This window comes from the organism of the source record quoted next, unplaced genomic scaffold (assembly GCF_019419815.1).
Source record: "Pyrus x bretschneideri cultivar Hongxiangsu unplaced genomic scaffold, Pyrus_bretschneideri_v1 Contig28, whole genome shotgun sequence".
Lineage (NCBI taxonomy): Eukaryota > Viridiplantae > Streptophyta > Magnoliopsida > Rosales > Rosaceae > Pyrus > Pyrus x bretschneideri.
Window position 1 is genome coordinate 3,311,889 of NW_025999590.1, and position 14,247 is coordinate 3,326,135.

At 33.3% G+C, this 14,247-nt stretch overlaps 2 long non-coding RNA genes across 3 annotated transcripts; both read right to left on the reverse strand.

Moving 5' to 3' along the window:
* Window positions 1-3,303: 3,303 nt before the first annotated feature.
* LOC125479125 lies at window positions 3,304-9,117 on the reverse strand. The gene is made up of 3 exons (XR_007259823.1): window positions 8,799-9,117; window positions 8,481-8,676; window positions 3,304-7,359 (listed from the first exon to the last, which is right to left on the reverse strand). It is a non-coding gene; the product is annotated as an uncharacterized LOC125479125 (long non-coding RNA).
* Window positions 9,118-10,673: 1,556 nt separating this feature from the next.
* LOC125479124 lies at window positions 10,674-13,384 on the reverse strand. Of its 2 annotated transcripts, XR_007259822.1 has the most exons (4): window positions 13,244-13,384; window positions 12,963-13,054; window positions 12,023-12,829; window positions 10,674-10,894 (listed from the first exon to the last, which is right to left on the reverse strand). It is a non-coding gene; the product is annotated as an uncharacterized LOC125479124 (long non-coding RNA). The 2 variants fall into 2 exon arrangements; XR_007259821.1 differs by having other exon boundaries at window positions 12,023-13,054.
* Window positions 13,385-14,247: the final 863 nt, after the last annotated feature.

Here is a 14,247-nt window from a genome sequence, read left to right on the forward strand (position 1 = left end):
TTCCCTCTGTTTTTCCTTCTCTCAATTAGTTGTCATGAAGGTTTGGGTATGAATAATAACAAGTTGCAAAGGCCCGTTAATTCTAATGATCTAGTGACAATTTTTGGGCTTCACAGTAAACATTATCCAATTAGCCCCGTTTTCTTGTGGTGTTTGATATATTCTTGTGACGGTTTGCCTCCGTATATTTCAATGCGTATTCATTGTTCCATCCATTTTACTTATTCCAGCCATCACATCCTACATATATTACCTTTGTATCATGATTCCACTTGAAAAAGTTTTTCTTTTTTTTTTTTTTAAATTTATATATGACATTTAGTATACTAAACCATGCTTTTGTTACAGTGAAAAATTTCTGTGCAATGGTCACGTTTTGTGACGTGGCAGTTCCGTAAATGACTTCAAAGTCCCATGCCTAAAAGTGGACACATCAGCACTCTCAACTCAGTGGGTAACTAAAAGTTTAGTCAGCTATATGACTCGGTCCACTAAGCCTCTTGACTTGGGCTGGATCTTGTAAAAAGTTGATGGGCCTCAACGTGGATTTCGCACACTTCGGTATTTGAGAAAATAAAAGGTTAGAATACGATGCAACATACGGGTTTGTAACTCAAGTGATTGCTCTAGGTTCTATGTTATTTATTTTTTTATGAAATATGGTGTGGTCAAGGTAGCAAGAGTAATGTAAGAACATTGCTCTCGTTATATTTTAAAGAAACCTCTCCAAGTTAGAATGTGAGTTATGATGAACAAAATCGTAATAAGAGAACAGTCAAAATAGTAATACGAGATTGAGTTTAACAATGCTTTAAGGAAAAATGTATGTAAAGTGACACATTTGTTTTATCAAAAGAATGTAACAGTAATAAAGTATACCACTAAATTCTAATATAATAAGTATTCGTACTAATTATTTTTGATGTACCAATAAAAAAAACCATAATACCAAATATACTTGAACAAGGTTGAATTGAAATCCAGATTTCCAATTGAGGAGTGAAGAGAAGGTGGCTAAAGGGTGATGGGTGGAGACGTACAATTGGTACAAATTCATTTTTTCTTTTTCTTTTTTTTCACCATATCACCGTTGGCTACATGTCTTTTGTTTTTTCTATTTTCCATTTTTGTTTGTTCAAATGGGTACAAATTCGTTTAGAGACTCTGGGAATCTTTAGTGTGCCATTCCTGCCACATATCCAAAGCTACAAACCGTGGACAGACATTCGGGCCCATAAAAATTGGCATGTGTCGTACTTAAGATATCTATTTATGCAAATGAATCGGTTTTTTATGTGGTAAATTATAATTCATATAGTATTTGAGTTTATAAAATAAGCAGGTACTAATTTATACATAATCCGCTTAAGCAATAGGTCCTAGCCTCCATCCGACTAACACTTAGTGCAACCTTGATGGATAATGTTGCTGATTTTGCCATGTAGTCATGCAAGCACGTTGACAAACTATATATTTTAATGGTTTATCCTATTTTTTTATTATACCACCTACCTACCATAAAAAGTTAAAATAAACTCTACTCTTTTCCCACTCACTTTATCTCCAAAATACCCTTAATGTGACAATGTAATCGGTTACCCGGTCCAACGCAGCTCATCAGCACGGCCTCCCATCGCGATCCTCATTCCTGACAGCTCTGAAATTGTTAAACACCTCAAAAAATCCCCGCCCAAAACCCCCAAAAAGGGTTGGGATCCCAAAACCCAAACTACCAAGAAAACAACCCCCTACCTTTCTCCTCCCAACCACCACCACCACAAAAAGTCCCAGTCCCAGCCCTTTGATTCCTTCTTCATTTGGTTTTTCAATTTTTTCAAAATATAATTTCACAATTAAAAGATACAAATGATAATTTGCTTTCGGGTCTAAATCTCTCTTCTATAAGTTAGATAAATTTAGCACATCTAGATATTATATCAATTTGCATGGTTGATCTTATGATCCTCGTGCAATACAAATAGAAAGTGTACATGTACAATCATGAAAGTCGAATTGTGATGCTCCTGAGCTACATGAAACAAAACGGTCGAATTGTGATGCATGGTTTTTTTGAAAAATGAGGATCCCTCTTGTTAAAGGATTCGTATATATGTATGTGTGTGTGTATATATATTCATATACAATTGCAATTTTGTGTAAATAATTGAGAGATGAAGTCATTATTTGTTGTTTTGAGGATTATGAACCAGGAAATGAATTCAGTTTTATTTATTAAATAGATTGGTGTACAATATTCATGTCCATTTGGAGACATTCTTCATTAGCAACCAGCGCCTAGTGCAACCTTGATGGATAATGTTACTGTTTTTGTCCATGTAGTCATGCAAGCACGTAAACAAACTATATATTTAAATCCTGTCACGTCTATACATTTTATACAAAATGTTAATTGTTTTTTGTCCATGTAGCTCGGACGCATCACAAGTTTGACTTTCACAATTGTACATGTATATTTTTTCTCTGTGTTGTACAAGGTTCGTAAGATTGGCTATGCAAGTTGATATAACATATTTGGATGCTCTAAATTCATTTAACTTATGAAAAGAGAGATTTGAATTCGAATGAAAGTGACATGCATCATAAAGGACCTGTGACTTCATTTTCCATCATGCTTCTATGGGATTCTTCAAAACCATTTTCCCTCTTTTCAGTACATAGGGATTGCTCTTCCTACGTTTATGGAAAGTATACTTTTCTTCTTTTAAATAGCAGAAATATCATAAGAGGAGGAAAAAACTAATGACAAAGAAATAAAAAGAACTAGTAAGAAAGAGCTAGCACGATCAACAACAATTCTGTTGTATTCAAAACACAAACGAGTATAGTTATTTATTTAAGGGGCGTTTTGATATAAGCGGTTGAGTTTTCAACTCTATAGACAAAACATTTGTTGGTTTTAGAGATTTAATTAAACAATTTTCCTACAAATTTGGAGTCTCGTGTATCATAAATATCCTTTATTGAAACAAATTCCTACAATCTAGCTCCCTTGATTCCCTCTAAAGATTATTATGCAAAAAAAAAAAGAGAAGATTATATATATACAATTTATTCAGGAATAACATACCCTGCCGTTTGATTTTTTTTTTCCTTTCAATGAAGGAATAAAACACCATTTAAGATATTTGTAGTAATCCATATATAAATTTTTGTAGTAATTCATATAAGAAAATAACATCGAGAATAATACAAACGTACCAATAAAAAATATATGTATGAAAACAAACCTACTAAAACTGGAAATAAACGTACTAGTAAACAACATTGAAGAACAAAAGTAAATGTACCAATCAATGATATGTATAATATTAATCGTACCCATATGATACTAAATGGTACAATCCACAATGTATACAAAAACAATCGTAATAAAATCGTGAAAAAAATCTATCGATCAACGAGAACAAAACTAAACGTACCGGAAGCTAAATCTAAACATATCGAAAGCTAAAACAAAACGTACCAAAAGTTAAAACTAAGCGTACCAGTCAACGATATGTACACCCATAAATTAAAAATAAACGTATCAATCAATACAAAACGAATATATGATAATCAACAATAAACGTACCATTATCACTCAATAAGATTTTTGGAATGCTAATAATAGTTTTTTATTCAATTCAAATTATAACATGTGATTCCATAATTTCGGTTATGTTCATGCATTTAATTATTTATTTTGGAGAAAAAAAATTTACTATTTACTCTCTGTTTAATTTCCTATAATCAACGGGGAATCAATATCCTCTTCTCCTTCTCTGGACATAGCCGCAAAATTTGGAAAACAAAGCTAATTCACCGGGAGCATAATAAAGATACCTTACATTAAGTTGACGGTGTTACACCACAAAGATACTTCGAATAAATTAGAATACATATTCTCAAAATATCTTCCAAATTGTTGAGGTCGTTACTCAATATGTTGTTACCCGGTGTGAAACTAGTTGGTTTAACCCTAGGCTAGGCTCTCGACAAACGACAATTAACTTCAGTAAATTAACATTTCTAATGCGTAATAGGTTCGTGTTCAACCTAGACACTTTTATGAGATATAAATATTATAATATCAACATGAAAACTAAAAAATTATGGGGAAAATATGATCAAATAACTAACATATTTTGAAGACCATCTGTCTTCCCAACAATAAAAAAATTGAGCCCAGATATAAGAGCTTTGATTTACTTTGCAACTCGGTTATAGGTGCCCTAGGGATAGACAGTCTTCATTAAAAGAAATTTCCATTGAACATGTAATTAGTCAACACTACGCTAATCACTAGTCATCGATATGCTGATATACTGAGTTGGGTGTAGGCTCTAGGCACAAGACAGAAGATGGACGGATATGAAATGATTTTCATTTGCAAACCATTACTTTCTTTGTTGATCGAACATTTGATTTCTTACAAGAAAGCAATTGAACAAGCAAACTAAAAAAATAGTATGGAGTTAGGTTGCTAGAGAGGAAGAGAGAGGACATGAAGTTGAATTGAATAGGCATGTCTATTGAAGGCTTGTATGCTATGCAACTTTCATGTGCTACAGAAAGTGAAGGGCTTGTTTATGGTTGGAAGATCAATAACGTATTGAGAAGTTTTGATTGGAAGATCAATAACTTGATTTCGGAGCATACATGCCTGTGCTCCATAGATATGCCCTACTAAATCCTTGGACCCTCGTCACATATGCTACATAGACACCATCAATTTTGTGGTAACTTTTAATGAGGGTCATTACACCCCATTACTCTCGCCCACCAACCTCACCTCTTCTGCTCTAATTGCAAAACCTACCAAGTTTTCTTTTTTGTTTTACCAAGATATCTTCACCACTCATGCCAATTTATGCGATCATTCAACATATTTTCGTGAATATTCATAGGTCATTACAAGGTTAATTTGAGAAGTAAGAGTCAAGTAACTTGAGAGATGAAAACCTTAAAACCTCTCGCTTCTCTAACCCTATATAATAACACTACCATTTCCCAATTCTAAATCATCTCATACTTTCTTGAGACCCTCATCTTTTCTTAATTCATTATGCAATCTTCATGTCTTACTCTCTCTACTCAATTCCTCTCGATTTTCATCCTTGCAAGGATATACTTCATTCAGAAACACAAGAGACTTTAGCATCATTTTCGAATATGGAAAGGTATTGTAGGGACAAGAGTGAGGATGAACTGAGAAGAGAGTCAGGAGTTGGGTGGAATTGAGAAGAGAGAGAGTCAGTAGCCTCTTGTGCTTCAAAAGAAGTATATCCTTGCAGGAATGAGAAAGGTGGTAGCCTCTGATAGTCGGTAACCTCGTGATTTAAAAGGAAGTATATCCTTGCAGGGACGAGAGTTGGGAGGAATTGAGAATAGAAAAAGAGAAGCATGAGGATTGCAGAATGAATTAGTAAAATATGATGGTCTAAAGGAAGTATGAGAAGATTTAGAATTGGAAAGATGGTAGTATTATTATACAGTGTTAGAAACGAGAGGTTTTAGGGTTTTTATCTCTCAAGTTACTTGACTCTAACTTTCTAAATTAACCTTGTAATGACCTATGAATATCCATTAAATTGTGTTGGGTGATCGCATAATTTGGGATGAGTGGTGCGGATATCCTAGTTAAACAAAAAAAAACTATGTAAGTTTTGAAATTAGAGCATAAGAGGTAAGGTTGGTGGATGAGAGTAATGAGTTGTAATGATCCTCATTAAAAGTTGGTAAGGTTGGTAGGGCATAACAATGTAGTACGTGCATGCATGCAGCAAAATCACAATACTGATCTTCCAATCAGGACTTCTCAATACGTATTATTATGTTGTTTTCTTTTTCTACTGCTTTATTCACAACAATGTGTTTCGTGTTGGAACGAGAAAAGGAAGAGCTCGACCTTGGTTAGTTGTCACCAATCTAGAAATAAGCCCTTCATTTTCTATGGCACAAAAAAGTTGCACAGTATATAAATCCCCAATAGAGATGCACATTCAATTCAACTTTTTGTTATCTCTTCCTCTCTGGTAACATACCTAACTCCATGGTATTTTTTAAATTCGCTTGCTCAATTGCTTTCTAGGAAAAAAATCAGACTCGATCAACAAAGAAAGTAATAATAATGGTTTGCAGATGAAGGCCATCTCACTTCCATTCATCTTCTTTCTTGTGACCAGAGCTTACATCCACCTCAGTATATCAGCATATTAAGAACTAGTGAGTAGCGTGTATTAATAACAAATTACATGTTCCATGGAAATTTCTTTTAATTAAGATCAATGAAACAAGGTCTATCCTTAGACCACCCATAATCAAAACTCATATATCTGGGCTCAATCTTTTTATTTTTTGGAACACAAATTGTTATTCAATATATCAATTACTTGATCATATTTTCCATATAGTTTTCAGTTTTCAAGTTGATAATATAACCAGTATTGCTCATTAAAGTGTCTAGGTTCAACATCGAACCTATTACACATTGAAAATGTTAATTTACTTGTTATCTTCCCTTTTTGGGGGGTCAAAGCATAATTAAAAATGAAAAGTTAATTCTCGTTTGTCAAGAGCCTAGCCTACGTCTAGCCTAGAGTTTAACCAACTCGTTTCACACCCATCCGGAGTAACGACCTCAACAGTATAGCAGATACATTGGGAATATGTATTACAATTTATTGGAAGGTATTTTTATGGTGTGACATCGTCCACTAATTGGAAGATACCTTTATTCTCCCGATGAACTAGATTTTTTTTTTCCTTCAAATTTTGCGATATGTCGCGAGGAGGAGAATAGGGCATTGATTCCCCTCGATTATATGAAATTAAACATAAGAGTAAATGGTTTGTTTTTTTCTTCAAAATAACTAATTAAATGCATATACATAACCAAATTATAGAATCTTGTGTTATAATTTGAATTGAATAATAACTATATGTGTTTGTGTTTTGAATAATTGTTATAAGAACTGTTAATAACTCTTCAATAATCTCATTTTACACTCCACAAGTATATTTTTATTTTTAACTATAGAAAGTTTAAAATACAAAACAAGATTTGTGGTGACACATCCTGACCCGAAATATCCACTTAGACATGCGGATCGAGTTATGTTGGCCGACCAAGCCATTAAGTGATGATGATGTGGGAAGTACTACTAATTTAAACCTAAAGTAACTAATTCTAGAGTCCGCATGTAAGGGCGATCAGCCCATTCGCATAAGTGATGTTCAGAGCATTAGTAAATTGCTGTAAAATAATAGTAAGAATATTTATACCGAAAGGAGAAGTCTCCCACAGAACAGGTTTTACCAGCAATCCTCGTCGTCATGAAACTCTTTGCCACTAAAATTCTGGAAATGAGAAAAACAAATGTGAGTAGGCCTGAAAAATAAAGTTTTGTTGACCATTTTCGAAAATGTGTAACCCCATTGTAAAACAAGTATATACTTTCTCAAAAATATTATAATAATAATATGTAATAGTTATTTTGCAACACAAGTGAGTCAATCGATGTAGAACCCTACAACAAGGTATATCAACACCAGATCTTAATTCGTTATCACAAGAAATCAATGTTCATTAATTTATGTAGACACAAGTCCATTGTAGAGATATTCAGACAATGAAACAGGCTGAGTGTAGGTTTTGCATTCTGCTAATACATCACCTGAGTTGCGCTAGTCGCATCACGTATGAGTCCAAAACATCACACAAAAGGACCAGCTGGCATCTAATATTGTATCTAAAGCAAATGTAACGGTGCATGTGAACTACATGTGAAGGCAGTCATTGGTCCACGATAATGCAAATAACAAAGACTGTGCAAATATGTAATAATGAGCAAATAAAACGCAAAAATTTGACGCCATAAGTTCATGCTCACAAATTATATTATAAACATAAAGTGTACAAAAAGTCTATTTATAAGAATAAACATGACATTTAACATCATAGTATATAAAAACAATTGTCGAGAAAAAATCACACATATATATATATATAAATATATATACACGTAAAAACGAAAAAACCCACTCCCAAATACATGTAAATAACAACAGCCCAACTATTCCATCTGCGTTACTCCTCCGGGCTGTCCTTTCCAATACAGAAAATTACTACACTAATTATTAAACTAATGACAATAGTTTGCTCATGGTATATAAAACCAGTAGTCAAGAAAAAATCACACACGTAAAAACGAAAAGCCCACTCACAAGTACATGTAAATCATAACAGCCCAACCATTCTACCTGCGTTACTCCTCCGGTCTGTCCTCTCCAATACAGAAAATTACTACACTAATTATTAAACTAATAATAATTAATGTAATAAACCTAATTTCCTTTAGTTTGCTCAAGAACAGAATTTCCGCTGGAAATTTCCAAATTAGCACAATAGTCATTTTTCAACCATTTTATGCATAAGAAGTATCAACACGAAGCTTAGGAAGAAAAGAACATTTTTATACCTCTTTGGTGACCAAAGGTTGGCCGAAGGTGCTCGGAAAATGGCCTATAAGCCAATGCCAAATTCGGACTTTCTAGACAGAGGGATATTCGAACATGCAAGCTCAATTCTGTAGTCTAGGGGTTGTGGGAAGTCATCTTACACCTTAAAACTCGATCAACTCAACAAAGTTTGAGCGGGTTTAGCTTGAAAAATTTCTACAACTCGCCGAAAACACGGTGGGTTAGGATTCATCTGTGTTCATAGAAACAAGCATGCATGCTAAGAATATTCACAGAAAACTCGAGGGGGACTTCGAGAGTGAGAAATGAAGCCTTACGGAGACGATTCAGTTGCTCGGATTTCGATAATATTAAGAACGAAATTTTCGTTTTCCTCCGAGTGTGACAGGCCAAAAAGTTGCAGAGAGTCGCAGGTAGTTATGAGAGCGTTTGCTGGCTCCTGGTGGAGTTTTGATGTGGCGGTAGTGTTTTGTTGTGTTTGGCCGAGAAGAAGAGAGTGAAAGATTGAGAGAGCTACGGAAGAGAGGTTGAGAGGTGAGAGAGAGAAGTTCGTGGGATGTTAAGGTTGACGTTTGTTGGGATTGATGGAGAAATTTAAGAGATGAGAGAAAGATGTTGGTGGGATGTTAAGGTTGATGTTTGATGGAATTGATGGAGAAATATTTTTATTTGAACATGGTTATTTATCGCAGGTTGTTATATAAGTAATAAAAAATTATATTTTATAAATTATTAATTTTTTAAAGTATATATTTTATTATATATTAATAATATGTGACGTATCGTAATATGTTCTGATTATATTAAAAGAGTCTATTTAAAATAATGGAAAAGACATGATTGATGTCTTTAAATTGATGGATGGGTGTAATGAGATAGAGAGAGGTAGTAGGAGAGAAAAGAGTGTAATTAAAATAATAAAAAAGAAATGATTGATGTCTTTGGTCTGCAAGAAGGCCATCAGACAGACAAGACAGGGCCGTGGCGCACACTGCATAAGGTCCTCTCTTAGTCCCATCGGTTACGAGTTAAATTTTTCACAACTTTAAGTATAACGTGTCCGTTAAAATTTTGATTTGAATTCCGTTTGCGACCGTAAAAATAAGTATTATTCTTAATTAGTAAAATAAAAGTGAAAATGTAAAAAAGAAAATTGGAATCTATTTGAAAAGCTTACTTGGCATCTTAAAAATATTTTAATAATTTCACTACCATTAAAAATAAAATATAAGAAAGTTTGAAACAGAATTTCATATGAAAATAACAATAACAATAACAATTCTAATTATTATTTACTAGCCTCTCCGCACCTATTAATGTGCGTGCAAGAGGTATTTTTGGATCACAAGCGCTACGCGTCCCTAAAGTTGTTTTGCGTTAGTTTTTTTCATTGTAATTGTCATAATATATTTTAAATGTATTGTGCAAAGATGAACTTTTTTGTTACCATGCACATCCTAAAAAGTCGTTAAGTTTTTCGTTTTTACTTTGCGTAAAGTAATGATTTAAATGTTACGCAAAGTGAAAACGAAAAACATGACAACTTTTTAGGATATTATCATGTTTACAAAATTAAATAGTAAGAAATGTTAAATGTAATTGTGAAGATTTTGCATTAGTTTTTTTTTCATTGTAATTGTGAAGATTTATTTTAAATGTATTGTGCAAAGATGAACTTTTTCTTTACTGTGTACGTCCTAAAAATTTGTCATGTTTTTCATTTTCACTTTGTGTAAAGTAATTATTTAAATGTTATTTATGCAATTGTCAAACAACATGGGATTTTGGATGCAAGTTCCTACCTAAAGTCCATAAACAATAATAAGTAGATGTAAATAAAACAAAAGTAGATGAAAACATTAAGTACTCGCCCAGACTACTATAAAAAACAGTAAGTAGACCTGCCAACGGAAGAGTTGACACCTATACAAAGGTGCTCGTACTATAAAAAGGTAGTATTTTGTATGTTCCTACCTTTTTATGTGAGAGATATTTTTTATCACAGGTGCTACGTGCCATTTAGATGCATTGTGCTAGCCATTTTTTTTCTTATATTGCGTCTTAAAATAAAATATATCATACATTGAAAATAATAGGAAATAAAACATAATTAACTCGCATGTAAAATGCATGAGAAAAGAAAAAGACTCTTTTGCACGTACGAAAGCACGTTAGAAAAGGTTAGTAATGAATAAAGGAAGAAATATAGCAAGGAACCAAGATATTTCATATGTATCATCTTTTCCTTGCCATTTATCTTATTAAAATTTGCTAAAAATGAGTTGATAAGTTTGTGGCTTCATAGTATAATATATACTATTTTTTCTTGACATACATGTTACACTTTCCCATTCCACCTGCAAATTGCTTTGTCAATTCAATAGCGCCACAACACTAATGCTTGTTTCCATAACTGCAAACAGAGTTTTTGAATGAGAATATGAGTTGAGGTGTAATTGCATTATAGTATGTAGTATTAAAATGCACATACATTGACAAAAAATAAGAAGAAAAAAAAAAGTCATATCCAAAGGAAAATGCATCATTTGTAGCTTTCTTCACAGTTTTTTTCTTATGGGATTGCTTTGATTTTTCTTGTATTGTCTTTACTGCAAGCATGGAATTGACACCATTGTATATGTGTTATTATTCTCAATAGAATGCAAATTTCATTCAACTTGGACAAATACTATTTAAGCAGCCAAGCTTAAATCCTGCTCCACTACACTCATTTATGTATGACCAAATCACTTGTCATAGATATTGCATTGCATTTTAAACATTTGTACACAATATTTTAATTGATATTGACAATGAAATAAAAACATTAGAGATGACCACCTTAATTATTCTAAAATCTTGAATTAACATAAAGCAATGATACAATTAGATTACCGATTGTTAGGCATTTAGAAGAAAAATAATAAAAATGAATCATTCCAAACACCAACAAAACGGAAAAGAAAACCGAAAAAAGGTCTTGAATCTTCAAGTTCCTCAGCCAAGCAATACTTATGCAGTATCGCAAGCCAAAAGTCTTTTACGCCTACATAGAATTTTGTCCACATACCATGTAATTCATATTGCATTCAGAAAAGGCTTTTTCATATAAAAAAAAAATACATAGCAAATCATATACAAATTTATAGCTAGAAAAATAGTGTGCACACTTACTATGGAGAACGTCTAAAATTGAACTAAGAGAAATTAAACTATCCAATTATTATTACAAACTGGTTGGCAATCAGTATTAAGAAAAAGCTGCTTGACGGAAGACAATAATCTTTGTTCTTCAATTCAACAATAAAATGAATAAAGTTTTAGACATAGCTTACCAAGGGAAAAAATGCAAAACAAAGAGTCATTTACTCGTCAACTTGTCACAAATTTGTGCAGTTTTTTATTGTCTCCCAAGTATATTTTGGCTCTCCCTCTAAATCACTTTCTCTATCCCCATGTAGTTTATATTTAATTTAATTCCCAATCACATTTGGTATATATAGTTTATCAGTAATACAAATTGGAATTTATAAAGACTTACAATGCCAAGTTGTCGACATATATACTTGAGCATCTATGATCTTCATCCCAATTGTCGCTGTCTCGGAGTCTTAGTAATTTGCACACCACGGTCACCTTAGACCTTATTCGAAGACTAAAAAGTGAGAAATGCTAAGAAGAATTTTTTGAAAGTGAGATTCTTTATGTATTCTATGCCACTACAACTATAAATTTTAAGCTTTAAGTCAACTATAAATTTTTTAAAAGTGAGATTCTTTATGTATAAGATTTGCTAGTGTGACAAGAGATTTAAAGTTGGTGAAAAAAAAAAAAAGCAGAGCACAAAAATAACGAACGAAGGATTAATGGTATGCAGACTCTTTCAGGATCCTTTCTGATGTGTCGACAACAGTGGTCAGGAAGGGGAGCAATTGCTGAACCGGTGAGTTAACTGGAAATCAGATTCACCACAGCGATGGTTTGCTTCCATATCTTTCAATGCGTATTAATTGATGGACCAAATAATCCATATTCATAACCTTTTAAGTTTTTTGCCACTATCAATCAATTTTCTAAAAATGTACTAAAATAACGACATTTATTTCTAATGCAAATTCCAGAAAAATTAGAACTTTAGTATGTCTCAGAAACAGAACAAAGGAAATCAGGTAATACGAATAGTTCAGTAGGGTGAAGACGCAAATTATGCATTCGGGGTCAATGATATTTTGTAAGTAGAGTCTTAAAGCCCATAAAAATACCTCTATTAATTCTCTTGAAGTATTTGATTGCTAAGAACTCGATTACCTTCGGGTGATTTTTGCCCTATATTGATGGATGATCCCCACTATAATTAAATCCAAAATCACAAATGGAATCATGATACGAAGGTGATATATGTAGGATGTTATGGCTGCAATAGCTGGAATAATTAAAATAAACAGCACAATTAATACGCATTCAAAGATATGGAAGCAAACCATTGCTGTGGTGAATCTGATTTCCGGTTAACTCACTGGTTCAGCAATTGCTCCCCTTCCTGACCACTGTCGTCGACATATCAAAAAGGATCCTGAAAGAGTCCGCATACCATTAATCCTTCATTCATTATTTTTGTGCTCTGCCTTTTTTTTTTTTCACCAACTTTAAGTCTCTTATCACACTAGCAAATCTTATACATCAATCTTAAAACAAAATTACAAATTATAAAGTCTAGGATCAACATAAGCAATTACAACATTTCAAATATGGGATACAATACCTTTTCATAGTCGGAAAATGATGCTAAAGCCTCTTGTGTTTCGGAAGGAAGTATATCCTTGCAGGGACGAGAGTTACGGGGAATTGAGAAGGGGGAGAGAGTGATGCGTGAAGATGCATAATGAATTGGGAAAAGATGAGGGTCTCAAGGAATTAAAGTATGAGAGGAGGTTGGTGGGTGAGAGTAATGGGGTGTAATGACACTCATTTAAAGTTACCACAAAGTTGGTGGTGTCTGTGTAACATATACGACGAGGGACTAAGGATTTGGTAGGGCATATCAACGCAGTACATGCATGTGTGCAACGAAATCACGTTATTGATCGATCAACCAGGACTTCTCAATACGTACTATTTTGTTGTTTTTATTTTCTGCTGCTTTATTCACATCAATGTACTTCGGGTTGGAAAAAGGAGAAGAAAGGGCTCGGCCTTGTAAGTTGTCACCATCCCAAAAACTGCATGGTTAATCGCTGAAAAATGTTTTCTTGTGTGGAAGAAATTTCATGAAAATTATAGCAGTCGGTATGGAACTAGTCGTAGGAAAAGCGCACTTACAGTATGATAAAAAATTTAAGTTTTGCATTAGGCAAATATAGAGATGCTCAGACAAAAGCGGTGAAAAATTATCAAGGTGACACAAATATTGGGGATGAGGTAACAATTTTCTAATTTTTTTATTAGCACGTACCCTTTTTTTATTTTTTATTTTTTGAGATAATTAATTATTTCCCACTTTATTTGTTTTAGTTATGCAAGCAAACAGTTGGTACCTAATTTTGCCCAAATTCATCACAAGGTTCAACAATCACAAATGTTGGAAAGTTGTGAAAATTTGTAAAATACTGAATTATTAAGCGTGCTTCCAACGTTGTTCCAAAAGAGACGACGCAAAGACGTGAGACTGACAAAGAGAGTGGTGCATTTTATAGAAGTCAAGTTGAGTATGCAAGGAACTTGTGCTTGATAAAAGAGATCGAAAAGCTATGTTCATGAAGGTTGACG